Consider the following 17,059-nt stretch of genomic DNA (forward strand, 5'->3'; position numbering starts at 1 on the left):
TTTACATGACCAAGGGCCTCTCCTCCCATTGATGACGGACTAGGCCATCCTCTGCTGCATATGTAGCTGGAACCATGAGTCCCACCATGAGTACACTTTGGTTGGTGGTTAAGTCCCTGGGAACTCTCGGTGGTACTGGTTAGTTCATATGGTTGTTCCTCCTATAAAGCTATAAACCCCATTCAACTCCTTTGTTCCTTTCTTGGGGACCCTGTGCTCAATCCAATGGATGGCTGTGAACATCCATTTCTATATTTGTTGAGCACTGGCAGAGCCTCTCAGGAGACAGCTATATCAGGCTCCTGCAAGCAAGCAATTGTTGGCATCCACAATCATGTCCGAGTTTGGTGATTGTATATGGGATGGGTGGGGGAATCTCTGGCTGGTCATTCCTTTAGTCTCTGTTCCACACATTGACTCTGTAATTCCTTCCATGGGTATTTTGTTTTCCTTCCAAGGAAGGATTGAAATATCCACACTTTGGTCTTCCTTCTTTTGAGTTTCATGTGGTTTGTGAATTGTATCTTGGGTATTCCGAGCTTATGAGCTAATATCCACTTATCTGTGAGTGCATATTATGTGTGTTCTTTTGTGATTGAATTACCTCACTCAGGGTGATATCCTCCAGATGCATCTATTAGTCTAAGAATTTTATAAATTCTTTATATATATATATAGCTGAGTAGTACTCCATTGTGTAAATGTACCACATTTTTGTATCCATTCCTCTGTTGAGGGACATCTGAGTTCTTTCCAACTTCTGGCTATTATAAATAAGGCTGCTATGAACATAGTGGAGCATGTGTCCTTATTACCTGTTGGAGCATCTTCTGGGTATATGTTCAGGAATGGTATTGCTGGATCCTCAGGTAGTATTATGTCCAATTTTCTAAGGAACTGCCAAACTGATTTCCAGAATGGTTGTACCAGCTTGCATATATTCTATTTGAGCAAGTATGTTTAAAATTATATTTGTTCACTTGCATTTTAAGGCAATGATTTATATAAACCATGTGTTTCATTGCCATTAACAGCTAACATCTCAAATAATTTAATGTAAACTCTTATTAGTTTGTATTATATTGATTTTTTTAAACAGTTGCATTCTCATCATGTTGCATTCTTTATTTTTCAGACAGTTTCTTATTTTGTGATGAATTTTTATGGCTTGATTTGATTAGGTTTAAGTTTGTCCTATTTAGAGGATGCAGTGTTAGTGTGTTTTAGATCATTGAAGACACTGAAATGTTTAAGCCTTGAGAATCACTTGGAAAGCTTTGACAGTTTCATCTTAAAGTCACTGATGGAGATGTTAAGAATGTCCATCTCCTTGCATTTCCCTAAGTGGTTTATGTATCAGAGGTCCTCATCTTAAGCGAAGGTGAGTTTATATCAGCCATATACATTTTTATTGGCTAATTTGTGGCAATCTTATTCATCCTATTACTTCTTTTCCACTTAATTGTTACGAGACTTTGTTTATAGGATTGTCAGGACAAGTTTCATTGATCTAAGTTTGTTCTTGCCAGTTAGCTCACTAAATGGCCAATTTGTACTAATTTGCAGAATGGTCCATTAGTTCAATGACCGTTTCTCTAACCTTTCTTATTTCATGTAGCAATTGGGTTATTGTTGAGTAATTTTCATTCAGGTTTTATGGTGGAATTTAATGGAATGTTCAATTTTCCAAATGATGATTCTGCTAGTGTTAACGACTAGGGGCACAGAAAAGAGATTGTTATGAATCTTACAATGTTCAGAGAGAACTGATACAAATCAAAATTATTTTAAATCACTTTGAAAACATTATCTCAGCTATACCTTTGAATAAAATACATATGAGCAGGCAGAGCATGGTACAATATGTCAGGGATCTTTCCCTTTCAAAGTGGAAGTAGCAAGATCAGAATCAAGACCAAGGTAATTCTTGACTACACAGTGAAAGTAAGGTTTATCTGGGCTATAAAAGATAAAGTCTCAGAGAGTGGAAGAGGAGGGAGGGGAAGAGAAAGAGGAGGAAGGAAAAGAAGCATAAGATATTTCCTAGAATTTTAGTGGTTATATATGTACATAATATCACACATAGGTTATAGTGTATATGTATATAGTCTTAGTTACTGTTATTATTGCTATGATGAAACATCATCAACCATATTTTGAGAACAGAGTTTATTTGGCTTATACTTCCACACTGCAGTCCATCATTGAAGGGTTACAAGACATGAACTCAAATAGGGCAAGATCCTGGAGGCAGGAGCTCATGCAGAGTTCACACAGGTTTGCTGCTTACTGGCTTGCTCCCTATGTCTTGCTCAGCCTGATTTGTTATAGAATCCATGGCCATCAGTCTAGGGATATCACCAACCACAATGGACTTGGACCTCCTGAAATAAGAAAATGTTCTACAGGCCTGCAAACAGCCTGGTCATATGGAGGCATTTTCTTCATTGTTGTTTCCTCCTCTCAGATAACTATAGTTTTATCAAGTCTACATAAATCTAACCAGTATCTATATAGTTACATTTATATTAGAAGAAATGTGAGCTTCTCAATTCCATATATTTCATATCTATAAATTTAATGTATAACCTATAAGCTGTTATTACATTACTTTTGGTCATAATATTTTCTCTAAAGCAAAGGACATATTTCAAATATAACAATACAAAAACCATGGTGTTGCAGACATGGCTCAATGGGTCACAGCACTAACTGAACTTCCAAAGAACACATGTTAGATCTCTAGCACCTCCAGAACTTTAGCAGTTCAGAAACTTCTCTGACCCCATTTGTAGCACATCCTAGACTTATGTGTAAATGCGTGCAAAATATTTACCCATATTTTTAAAAAAGAGCATTCATCAGACATGAATTAAAAATACCTTCATATAATTTTAAGAGGGTCCAATTTTAACATTCAGAATACTTATTTGGTAAAAACTATTGATTTGGGTATCTTTCTGTTGTTTGTTTGTTTGTTTGTTTGTTTGTTTGTTTGTTTTAGATTTACAAATATTCACTACCTTACTTCCTGCTCATTCACCCTCTCCAGGGTCCTCCCTCTCACAGTACTTCCTCCTGTCTCCCCTCTATATCACCTCTAAGAGAATAGGGAACCCTCGGCATATCCCCCAATTCTGATACATCATGACTCTGATGGCTAGGTGCATCATCTCTCACTAAGGCCAGACAAAGTAGACCAGCTAGAAGGACATATCCTACACATAGGCAACAGCTTTGGGGTTAGGACCCGCTAGTTCCAGTTGATCTTGGCCCACATGCAAACCACACTGCACATCTACTACATATGTGTGGGTAGGTCTCGGTCTAGCCTGTGTATGTTGTTTGGTTGGTTGTTCAGTCACTGAGAGTCTTAACTGTTGGGGTCAGCCTGTGGCTCTCATGTCTGGGTTCGAGCCTGGGAGGCAACCGGTGCTGAAAGAGAAGAGGGAACCTAGTCAGGTCGAGAAATAATGGAAACCAAGACAACAAGTCTGTTCAACGCTCAAATGTTTAATGGCGGATGTGCTTATAAAGGAGGGGGGAGGCCCATTCCCGGCAATTCATCCTTGGAGCCCAGCTGCAGGTGACCATATGCAGGGTAGTGGCAGCAAAGACGAGGTCTGGCTCAGCCAGCTTCAGGTTGTGGGGAGGTCACACTAACTGTTTAAATTACTTGACCCTGTTGGTCTTCCTGTGGAGTTCCTATCATCTTTGGAGCCAGCAATCCTTTACCTGCTCTTGTATAAGAGTCCGCAGGCTCCAGTCACTATATTGATATGGGTCTCTGCATCTATATGAGTCAGCTATTAGGTGGAGCCTCTCAGAGGACAACCATGCTAAACTCCTATCTGCAAACATAACAGAGTCACAGTATCAATAGTGTTGGGGATTGGTGGTTACCCATGAGCTGTGTCTCAAGCAGAACTGGTTAATAGTTGGGCATTCCTTCCATCTCTGCTTTATCCCCCATCCATGCATTTCTTGTAGACAGGATAAATTTGGGGTCATTTTTTCAGTGGATTGGTGTCCCTATCACTCCACTGGGGTTCAAGCCTGGCTACAGAATGTGACCTCTTCAGGTTCCATATCAACAATGCTATGAGTCACAGCTAAAATCTTGCTCATTGATTCATGGTTGTCTCCCTTATCCCAGGTTTCTGTCGAGTTCTGGAGATGCCCTACATCACCCCATCTCTGTCAGTTAAAGATTTCCATTCATCCTCATGGCCAACTGTCCATCTCTCCAGTTCCCCCCACATACACAGCTGACCCTGATCTACTACATCCCTCCATCACCACCTCCCCCACACAGGTCTCTTTCTCCATCTGTCTCTTATGATTATTTTATTCCCCCCTCTAAGTGAGATTCCAGCATCCTCAATTGTGTCTTCCTTCTTGTTTAGTTTATTTGGATCTGTGGAGTGTAGCATGGGTATCCTGTATTTTATGGCTTAATATCCACTTATATGTGAGTACATACCATGCATATACTTTGGAGATTAGGCCACCTCACTCAGGATGGTATTCTCAAGTTCTGGGCATTAGGAATAAAGCTGCTATGAACATAATTGAGCAAGTGTTTGGTGGGATAATGGACTATCTTTAGGATATATGCCCAGGAGTGATGTTGCTGAGTCTTGAGGTAGAATTATTCCCAGCTTTCTGAGAAACCAACAAATTCATTTCCAAAGTACACACTTGTACTTGTCCCAGCAATAGAGGGTTTTCCCCCTTGTTCCACATCCTTGAGAGTATATGCTATTACTTGAGTTTTTGATCTCAGTTATTCTGACCTATATAAGATGGAATATCAGTCTTGTTTTGATTTGCATTTCCCTGATGACTAAGGACTTTAAACATTTCTTTAAGTGCTTCTTGGCCATTTGAGACTCCTCTGTTAAGACTTTTCTGTCTAACATGAAACTCAAGAAGGAAGACCAAAGTATGGATACTTTGTTCCTCCCTAGAATGGAAAACAAAATACCCATGGAAGGAGTTACAGAATTTGGAGCTGAGACAGAAGGAAGGACCATCCAGAGACTGCCCCAACTGGGGATCCATAGGTGTCTTAGTTAGGGTTTTACTGTTGTGAACAGACACCATGACCAAGGCAAGTCTTATAAAAAACAACATTTAATTGGGGCTGGCTTACAGGTTCAGAGGTTCAGTCCATTATCATCAAGGTGGGAGCATGGCAGTATCCAGGCAGGCATGGTGCAGGAGGAGCTGAGAGTTCTATGTCTTCATCCAAAGGCTGATAGTGGAAGACTGATTTCCCGGCAACTAGGGTGAGGATCCTATACCCACAACCACAGTGACACACCCATTCCAAACAGGTCACACCTATTCCAACAAGGCCACACCTTTAGATGGTGCCACTCCCGGGTCCAAGGATATACAAACCATCACAATAGGTATAAACAGTCACCAAACCCAGACACTATTGCATATGACAGCAAGATGTTGCTGACAGAGCCGCTGAGGCAGCACCCTTTGCAGGCTGCAGACAGCCGGCCACCGTCCGGACCAGAGGACAGGTGTCCGCCTGGCTCGGGAGGCAGCCTCAGCCTCAGCAGCAGCGGTCGCCATCTTGGTTCCGGGACTCAGCAGAACTTAGGAAATTAGTCTGAACAGGTTAGAGGGTGCGCCAGAGAACCGAACAGCTTCTGGGTCAGGCAGAAGCACAGAGCCGCTGAGGCAGCACCCTTGGCGGGCCGCAGACAGCCAGCCACCGTCCGGACCAGAGGACAGGTGTCTGCCTGGCGCAGGAGGCGGCCTCAGCCTCAGCAGCAGCAGTCACCATCTGGGTTCCGGGACTCCCTGGAACTTAGGAATTTAGTCTGCACAGGTGAGAGTCTGCACCACAGAAGCTGACAGCTTCTGGGAACTGACAAAGCAACACAGCTTCTGAGAAAGTCCCTGTTTTGGGCCTTCTTCTTCGACCAGGAGGAGGTCCAAAAACAAGATATCTGGGCACCTTCCCTGTAAGAGAGCTTGCCAGCAGAGAGTGCTCTGAGCACTGAAACTCAGGGGAGAGAATCTGTCTCCCAGGTCTGCTGAGAGACAGTAACAGAATCACCAGAAGAACAATCTCTAAACAGAGTCAACTATAACTACTAACTCCAGAGATTACCAGATGGCGAAAGGTAAACGTAGGAATCCTACTAACAGGAACCAAGACCACTCACCATCATCAGAACCCAGCACTCCCACTTCGCCCAGTCCAGGGCACCCCAACACACCCGAAAACCTAGACCTAGATTTAAAAGCATATCTCATGATGATGGTAGAGGACATCAAGAAGGACTTTAATAAATCACTTAAAGAAATAGAGGAGAACACTGCTAAAGAGTTACAAGTCCTTAAAGAAAAACAGGAAAACACAATCAAACAGGTAGAAGTCCTTACAGAAAAAGAGGAAAAAACATACAAACAGGTGATGGAAATGAACAAAACCATACTAGACCTAAAAAGGGAAGTAGACACAATAAAGAAAACTCAAAGTGGGGCAACACTGGAGATAGAAACCCTAGGAAAGAAATCTGGAACCATAGATTTGAGCATCAGCAACAGAATACAAGAGATGGAAGAGAGAATCTCAGGTGCAGAAGATTTCATAGAGAACATCGGCACAACAATCAAAGAAAATGGAAAATGCAAAAAGATCCTAACTCAAAATATCCAGGAAATCCAGGACACAATGAGAAGACCAAACCTACGGATAATAGGAGTGGATGAGAATGAAGATTTTCAACTCAAAGGACCAGCAAACATCTTCAACAAAATTATTGAAGAAAACTTCCCAAATCTAAAGAAAGAGATGCCTATGAACATACAAGAAGCCTACAGAACTCCAAATAGACTGGACCAGAAAAGAAATTCCTCCCGACACATAATAATCAGAACATCAAATGCACTAAATAAAGATAGAATACTAAAAGCAGTAAGGGAAAAAGGTCAAGTAACATATAAAGGCAAGCCTATCAGAATTACACCAGATTTTTCACCAGAGACTATGAAAGCCAGAAGAGCCTGGACAGATGTAATACAGACACTAAGAGAACACAAATTCCAGCCCAGGCTACTATACCCAGCCAAACACTCAATTACCATAGATGGAGAAACCAAAGTATTCCATGACAAAACCAAAATCACACATTATCTCTCCAGGAATCCAGCCCTTCAAAGGATAATAACAGAAAAAAACCAATACAAGAATGGGAACAACGCCCTAGAAAAAACAAGAAGGTAATTCCTCAACAAACCTAAAAGAAGACAGCCACAAGAACTGAATGCCAACTTTAACAACAAAAATAACAGGAAGCAACAATTACTTTTCCTTAATATCTCTTAACATCAATGGTCTCAACTCCCCAACAAAACGACATAGACTAACAAACTGGCTACACAAACAAGACCCAACATTTTGCTGCTTACAGGAGACACATCTCAGAGAAAAAGATAGACACTACCTCAGAATGAAAGGCTGGAAAACAATTTTCCAAGCAAATGGTATGAAGAAACAAGCTGGAGTAGCCATCCTAATATCTGATAAGATTGACTTCCAACCCAAAGTCATCAAAAAAGACAAGGAGGGGCACTTCGTTCTCATCAAAGGTAAGATCCTCCAAGAGGAACTCTCAATTCTGAATATCTATGCTCCAAATAAAAGGGCAGCCACATTCATTAAAGAAACTTTAGTAAAGCTCAAAGCACACATTGCACCTCACACAATAATAGTGGGAGACTTCAACACACCACTTTCACCAATGGACAGATCATGGAAACAGAAACTAAACAGGGACACATTGAAACTAACAGAAGTGATGAAACAAATGGATCTGACAGATATCTACAGAACATTTTATCCTAAAACAAAAAGATATACCTTCTTCTCAGCACCTCATGGTACCTTCTCTAAAATTGACCACATAATAGGTCACAAAACAGGCCTCAACAGATTCAAAAATATTGAAATTGTCCCATGTATCCTATCAGATCACCATGCACTAAGGCTGATCTTCAATAACAAAAAAAAAAATAACAGAAAGCCAACACTCATGTGGAAACTGAACAACACTCTTCTCAATGATACCTTGGTCAAGGAAGGAATAAAGAAAGAAATTAAAGACTTTTTAGAGTTTAATGAAAATGAAGCCACAACGTACCCAAACCTTTGGGACACAATGAAAGCATTTCTAAGAGGGAAACTCATAGCTCTGAGTGCCTCCAAGAAGAAACGGGAGAGAGCACATACTAGCAGCTTGATAACACATCTAAAAGCTCTAGAAAAAAAGGAAGCAAATTCACCCAAGAGGAGTAGAAGGCAGGAAATAATCAAACTCAGGGGTGAAATCAACCAAGTGGAAACAAGAAGAACTATTCAAAGAATTAACCAAACGAGGAGTTGGTTCTTTGAGAAAATCAACAAGATAGATAAACCCTTAGCTAGACTCACTAGAGGGCACAGAGACAAAATCCTAATTAACAAAATCAGAACTGAAAAGGGAGAGATAACAACAGATCCTGAAGAAATCCAAAACACCATCAGATCCTTCTACAAAAGGCTATACTCAACAAAACTGGAAAACCTGGACGAAATGGACAAATTTCTGGACAGATACCAGGTACCAAAGTTGAATCAGGATCAAGTTGACCTTCTAAACAGTCCCATATCCCCTAAAGAAATAGAAGCAGTTATAAATAGTCTCCCAGCCAAAAAAAGCCCAGGACCAGACGGGTTTAGTGCAGAGTTCTATCAGACCTTCAAAGAAGATCTAATTCCAGTTCTGCACAAACTTTTTCACAAGATAGAAGTAGAAGGTACTCTACCCAACTCATTTTATGAAGCCACTATTACTCTGATACCTAAACCACAGAAAGATCCAACAAAGATAGAGAACTTCAGACCAATTTCTCTTATGAATATTGATGCAAAAATCCTCAATAAAATTCTCGCTAACCGAATCCAAGAACACATTAAAGCAATCATCCATCCTGACAAAGTAGGTTTTATTCCAGGGATGCAGGGATGGTTTAATATATGAAAATCCATCAATGTAATCCATTATATAAACAAACTCAAAGACAAAAACCACATGATCATCTCGTTAGATGCAGAAAAAGCATTTGACAAGATCCAACACCCATTCATGATAAAAGTTCTGGAAAGATCAGGAATTCAAGGCCCATACCTAAACATGATAAAAGCAATCTACAGCAAACCAGTAGCCAACATCAAAGTAAATGGAGAGAAGCTGGAAGCAATCCCACTAAAATCAGGGACTAGACAAGGCTGCCCACTTTCTCCCTACCTTTTCAACATAGTACTTGAAGTATTAGCCAGAGCAATTCGACAACAAAAGGAGATCAAGGGGATACAAATTGGAAAAGAGGAAGTCAAAATATCACTTTTTGCAGATGATATGATAGTATATATAAGTGACCCTATAAATTCTACCAGAGAACTCCTAAACCTGATAAACAGCTTTGGTGAAGTAGCTGGATATAAAATTAACTCAAACAAGTCAATGGCCTTTCTCTACACAAAGAATAAACAAGCTGAGAAAGAAATTAGGGAAACAACACCCTTCTCAATTGTCACAAATAATATAAAATATCTTGGCGTGACTCTAACTAAGGAAGTGAAAGATCTGTATGATAAAAACTTCAAGTCTCTGAAGAAAGAAATTAAAGAAGATCTCAGAAGATGGAAAGATCTCCCATGCTCATGGATTGGCAGGATCAACATTGTAAAAATGGCTATCTTGCCAAAAGCAATCTACAGATTCAATGCAATCCCCATCAAAATTCCAACTCAATTCTTCAACGAATTAGAAGGAGCAATTTGCAAATTCATCTGGAATAACAAAAAACCTAGGATAGCAAAAACTCTTCTCAAGGATAAAAGAACCTCTGGTGGAATCACCATGCCTGAGCTAAAGCTTTACTACAGAGCAATTGTGATAAAAACTGCATAGTACTGGTATAGAGACAGACAAGTAGACCAATGGAATAGAATTGAAGACCCAGAAATGAACCCACACACCTATGGTCACTTGATCTTCGACAAGGGAGCTAAAACCATCCAGTGGAAGAAAGACAGCATTTTCAACAATTGGTGCTGGCACAACTGGTTGTTATCATGTAGAAGAATGCAAATCAATCCATACTTATCTCCTTGTACTAAGGTCAAATCTAAATGGATCAAGGAACTTCACATAAAACCAGAGACACTGAAACTTATAGAGGAGAAAGTGGGGAAAAGCCTTGAAGATATGGGCACAGGGGAAAAATTCCTGAACAGAAAAGCAATGGCTTGTGCTGTAAGATCGAGAATTGACAAATGGGACCTAATGAAACTCCAAAGTTTCTGCAAGGCAAAAGACACCGTCAATAAGACAAAAAGACCACCAACAGATTGGGAAAGGATCTTTACCTATCCTAAATCAGATAGGGGACTAATATCCAACATATATAAAGAACTCAAGAAGGTGGACTTCAGAAAATCAAATAACCCCATTAAAAAATGGGGCTCAGAACTGAACAAAGAATTCTCACCTGAGGAATACCGAATGGCAGAGAAGCACCTGAAAAAATGTTCAACATCCTTAATCATCAGGGAAATGCAAATCAAAACAACCCTGAGATTCCACCTCACACCAGTCAGAATGGTTAAGATCAAAAATTCAGGTGACAGCAGATGCTGGCGAGGATGTGGAGAAAGAGGAACACTCCTCCATTGTTGGTGGGATTGCAGGCTTGTACAACCACTCTGGAAATCCGTCTGGCGGTTCCTCAGAAAATTGGACATAGTACTACCGGAGGATCCAGCAATACCTCTCCTGGGCATATATCCAGAAGATGCCCCAACTGGTAAGAAGGACACATGCTCCACTATGTTCATAGCAGCCTTATTTATAATAGCCAGAAGCTGGAAAGAACCCAGATGCCCCTCAACAGAGGAATGGATACAGAAAATGTGATACATCTACACAATGGAGTACGACTCAGCTATTAAAAAGAATGAATTTATGAAATTCCTAGGCAAATGAATGGACCTGGAGGGCATCATCCTGAGTGAGGTAACACATTCACAAAGGAACTCACACAATATGTACTCACTGATAAGTGGATATTAGCCCAAAACCTAGGATACCCAAGATATAAGATACAATTTCCTAAACACATGAAACTCAAGAAAAATGAAGACTGAAGTGTGGACACTATGCCCCTCCTTAGAAGTGGGAACAAAACACCCTTGGAAGGAGTTACAGAGACAAAGTTTGGAGCTGAGATGAAAGGATGGACCATGTAGAGACTGCCATATCCAGGGATTCACCCCATAATCAGCATCCAAACGCTGACACCATTGCATACACTAGCAAGATTTTATCGAAAGGACCCAGATGTAGCTGTCTCTTGTGAGACTATGCCGGGGCTTAGCAAACACAGAAGTGGATGCTCACAGTCAGCTAATGGATGGATCACAGGGCTCCCAATGGAGGAGCTAGAGAAAGTACCCAAGGAACTAAAGGGATCTGCAACCCTATAGGTGGATCAACATTATGAACAAACCAGTACACTGGAGCTCCTGACTCTAGCTGCATATGTATCAAAAGATGGCCTAGTCGGCCATCACTGGAAACAGAGGCCCATTGGACACGCAAACTTTATATGCCCCAGTACAGGGGAACGCCAGGGCCAAAAAAGGGGAGTGGGCGGGTAGGGGAGTGGGGGTGGGTGGGTATGGGGCACTTTAGGTATAGCATTGGAAATGTAAATGAGCTAAATACCTAATAAAAAATGGGAAAAAAATTCTAAAAAAAAAAAAAAAAAAAAAGATGTTGCTGACAGGACCCTGATATAGCTGTCTCTTGTGAGGCTATGCCATTGCCTGGCAAATACAGAAGTGGATGCTCACAGTCATATATTGGATGGAACACAGAGCCCTCAATGAAAGAGCTAGAGAAAATACCCAAGGAGCTAAAGGCGTCAGCAACTCTATAGGAGGAATAGCAATATGAACTAACCAGTACCCTGAGAGCTCGTGTCTCTAGCTGAGTATGTAGCAGAAGATGGCCCAGTTGGCCATCATTGGGAGGAGAGGCCTTTGGTCTTGCGAAGATTATATGCCCCAGTATAGGGGAATGCCAGGGTCAGGAAGTGGGAGTAGGTGGGTTGGGGAGCGGAATGGGGGGAGGTTGTAGGGGCTTTTGGGATACCATTTGAAATGTAAATGAAGAAAATATCTAATAAAAAAGACTTTTCTGTTTAGATCAGTACCCCATTCTATTGTTATTATTAATTATTATTAAATTATTTTATTTATTCTAAAAATTTATTTGTTCTAAAAATTGCCCCCTTCCCAGTCCTCCCTCCCTGAGTTCTTCACCACATCCCTATTCTACACCCCACCTCGGAGATGGTGATCTGATTCTTTAATTGGGTTATTTGGGTTGTTGATGTCCAACTTTTGGTTCTTTATAAAGTGTGTATATTAGCCCTCTGGCAAATGCAGGGTTGGTGAAGTTCTATTGCCCATCTGCAGGATGTTTGTCCTATTGATAGTTTCCTTTGCATATAGAAGCTTTGCAGTTCTGTGAGGACTCATTTATCAATTGTTCATCTTAGAGCTTAAGCCATCTGTTAAGAATATTGTCTCCTGTACCAATAATTTCAAGTCTAATTCCCCCTTTTTCTTCTATGAGATTTACTGGATCTGGTTTTATGTAAAACACAGCGACTTAAGTTTTGTGCAGGGCAATAAATATGGATCAATTCATATTCTTCTACATATAGACATCCAATTAGACCAGCATATTTGTTGAAGATGCTTTCTTTTTTTCTATTTTATGTTTTGGCTTCTTTATTAAAAATCAAGTGTCTACAGGTGTACAGTTTTATTTCTGTACAAATTCCATGCAGAATCACCATCTCTGACAACAAGCTATACAACAGAGCAATAGTGATAAAAACTGAATTCTATAACAAAAAATCTAGGATAGCAAAAACTATTCTCAACAATGAAAGAAACTCTGGTAGAATCACCATGCCTGACCTCAAGCTGTGCTACAGAGCAAATTATGATGTAAACTGCATGGTACCAGTACAGCAACAGACAGGTAGATCAATGGAATAGAACTAAAGACCCAGTAATGAACCCACCCACCTATGGTCACTTGATCTTTGACAAAGGAGCTAAAACCATCTACAGGAAAAAAAGACAGCAATTTCCTCAAATGGTGCTGGCTCAACTGGTAGTTATCATGTAGAAGAAAGCAATTTGATCCATTCTTATCTCCTTGTAAAAAGCTCAAGTATAAAAGGATCAAGGAACTCCACATAAAACCAGAGACACTTAAACTTATATAGGAGAAAGTGGGGAAAAGCCTTGAATATATGAGCACAGGAGAAAAATTCCTGAACACAACAGCAATGGCTTGTGCTGTAAGGTCAAGGATCGAGAAATAGGACCTCATAAAATTGCAAAGCTTCTGCAAGGCAAAATACACTGTCAATAAAACAAAAAGGCCACCAACAGATTGAGAAAGGATCTTTACCAATCCTAAATCAGATAGGGGACTAATATCTAATATATACAAAGAGCTCAAGAAGTTGGACTCCAGAAAATCAAATAACCCCATTAAAAAATGGGGTACAGAGCTAAACAAAGAGTTCTTAACTGAGGAATACTGAATGGCTGAGAAGCACCTGAAAAAAATATTCAACATCCTTAATTATCAAGGAAATGCAAATCAAAACAACCTTGAGATTCCACCTCACACCAGTCAGAATGGCTAAGATCAAAAATTCAGGTGACAGCAGATGCTGGCGAGGATGTGGAGAAAGAGGAATACTCCTCCATTGTTGGTGGGATTGCAAGCTGGTACAACCACTCTGGAAATCAGTTTGGCAGTTCCTCAGGAGATTGGCCATAATACTACCTGAGGACCCAGCAATACCACTCCTGGGTATATACTCAGAAGATGCTCTAACTTGTAATAAGGAAACATGCTCCACTATGTTCATTGCAGCCTTACTTATAATAGTCAGAAGCTGGAAAGAACCAGATTCCCCTCAACAGAGGATGGATACAGAAAATGTGGTACATTTACACAATGGAGTACTACTCAGCTATTAAAAGCAATGGATTTATGAAATTCTTAGGCAAATGGATGCATCTGGAGGATATCATCCTGAGTGAGGTAATTCAATCACAAAAGAACACACATGATATGCACTTGCTGATAAGTAGATATTAGCCCAGAGACTTAGAATACTCAAGATACAATTTGCAAAACACATGAACCTCAAGAAGAAGGAAGATCAAAGTGTGGATACTTCGTTCCTTCTTAGAATGGGGAACAAAATACCCATGGAAGGAGTTACAGAGACAAAGTTTGAAGCTGAGATGGAAGGAAGAACCATCCAGAGACTGCCCTACCTGGAGATCCATCCCATAAACAACCACCAAACCCAGACACTATTGCAGCAATATTTTGCTGACAGGACCCTGATATAGCTATCTGTTGTGAGGGTATGCCAGTGCCTGGTAAATACAGAAGTGGATGCTCACAGTCATCTATTGGATGAAACACAGGGCCCTCAATGAAAGAGCTAGAGAAAGTACCCAAGGAGCTAAAGGGGTCAGCAACCCTATAGGAGGAATAACAATATGAACTAACCAGTACCCCACAGAGCTAGTGTCTCTAGTTGTATATGTAGCAGAGGATGGCCTAGTTGGCCATTAATGGAAAGAGAGGCCCTTGGTCTTGTGAAAATTATATGCCCCAGTACAGGGGAATGTCAGGGCCAGGCAGTGGGAGTGGGTGGGTTCAGGAGCATAGCATGGGGAGAGTATAGGGGACTTTTGGGAGGAAACTAGGAAAGGGAACAGCATTTGAATAGTAAATGAAGAAAATATCTAATTTTTTTTTTTAAATACAAAAGCTAGAGTTAAAACTCAAAAAAAAAAAAAAAAAACAAACCCAAAAACAAAAACAAACGAACAAACAAACAAAAACCTGGATTCTATTTTTCTTTCGCTTTAAATTCTGCAGTAGTCTAGTCTATTATTATTGTTTTTTGTTCAATTTATAAGTTTTGTGAATTGTAATATAACTCAATAAGAAAATCTTATGTGATCTAAATCTTTATAAAATGAAAATGTCTTTTGGTGTCCATAGTCTTCCACTTGCAGGTCAAAATATTCCATTTAACTCAATATAATAACTATTAAATAATCGATATCCACAAAATTTTACACGTTTGTTCAATATAGGTTAAGCAAATTTTGCCAAGAATGTGTTAGCTGACCTAAGTGACTAATAAAACCCTAAAAACGATTGTGTGGATGAACACTAATTTAAAACAATAAGTGTTAAAAATGTAACTATATGAAACTAAAAATACAGTTTTCCCAAATCAAGACTATCCCATAATTATATATATATATATATATTTCTATAATATATTACATATAAATTAAAAATAATATACATAAAATCTTGAAATTGTTTATATTTTATACTCCTAAATACTTGCATATATCTAATTATATATTGTAAACTGACATATTATTCTCTTAGTAATTATGATTATAAAGCATATAACTATGCATCTATGAAATTTATGTAATAAATAACTATACATACACATTTAAAATGTGTGAATTTTTCTAAGTTATTTAATTAGTTTATTTGTTTTACATTCTGACCACAGCTTCCCTTCACACTTCTCCCAGCTCTCCTCTCCTCCCCAAACACATACGTGCATCTACTCCTCCATCCTTTCTCTTTAGAAAAGGAAAGACCTCTCTGGTTATCGACCCATCTTGACATATCAAGTTGCAGTAAAACTAAGTACATATTCACATAGTGAGGCTAGAAGAGTAAACTCAGCAGGGCAAAGCATCTCAAAAGTCTGACAACAGAGTTACAGACAGCTTGCCTTGTTAGGAGTTTCACGTGAAGAACAAGCTATATAACTGCTCCATATGAGACAAGGATTTGGATCAGTTCCATGCATGCTCTTAGTTGGCAGTTCAATCTCTGGGAGCCCTTATAGGCCCATGGTAGTTGATTCCATAGGTTTTCTCATGGTACCCTTAACCCCTCTAGGTCCTACAGTCCTCTCTCCATCTCTTCTGTAGAATCTTTCAAGTTCAGCCTAATGTTTGGTTGTGGGTCTCTCCCTCTATTGTTGGGTTAAGCCATGCTGATCATGGGTATGCTCAGATCCTGTCTAGAAATTGAGCAGTATAGGAGGAATGACAGGCCTCACTGACAAGGCAATGTCCACTTCCACATAAATGTCTGGTAAACAGCAAGTCGGGACACTAAGCTTAGGAAGTAACTTCTGCATGAGGACCAAACTGAAGCCTGCCTGAGAACCTAGGGTGTGGTGAGGTAGACAATGACAGTACTCAGGAACTGCCACTTGGAGGACACTCTTGATTGGGATCGATGGAACATGGGTGGAGGGTACAAAAGGCATTCCCTTGAGAATTAATAAATGAACCTGCTGTCTGCCACATTCTACTCCCAGAGTCTGAGGCCCACTGATTCCATACCACCTCATCCCCAACCCACAAGGGTGCGTCTCATGCTGGACCAGTCACTGGTTGGCTATTCCCTCAATTTCTGCTGCATCTTTATCTTTCACATCTTGTAAGCTAGACATATGTTTTAAGGCTGAGTTGATGTCCAAATTCTTCCATTGGATGTCTTCACTGTTTACAGGAGATGGACAGTTAAAGTTCCTATCACAAAGAGCCTTGGATAGGGTCACCCTCATAGATTCCTGAGAGTTTTCATTGTACTAGGTTTCTAACTCATCCCAGATATTTCCTGTCCCAATTCCAGCTGTCTCCTCCACTACTCTCTTCCTCTGTCCTCCCCAAACCTGATCACTCTGTTTCACATCCTAAACTCCATCCCAGTACCCACCTCTTCACCTATGATATCTATTCTGTTTTCTGTTTCAGTGAGATTCATTCATCCTCATTTGAGATCTTCTTTTACTTAGCCTCTTTGGGTCTGTGGACTTTAGCATG

The sequence above is a fragment of the Mus musculus genome, chromosome 3 (assembly GCF_000001635.26).
Source record: "Mus musculus strain C57BL/6J chromosome 3, GRCm38.p6 C57BL/6J".
Classification (NCBI taxonomy): domain Eukaryota; kingdom Metazoa; phylum Chordata; class Mammalia; order Rodentia; family Muridae; genus Mus; species Mus musculus.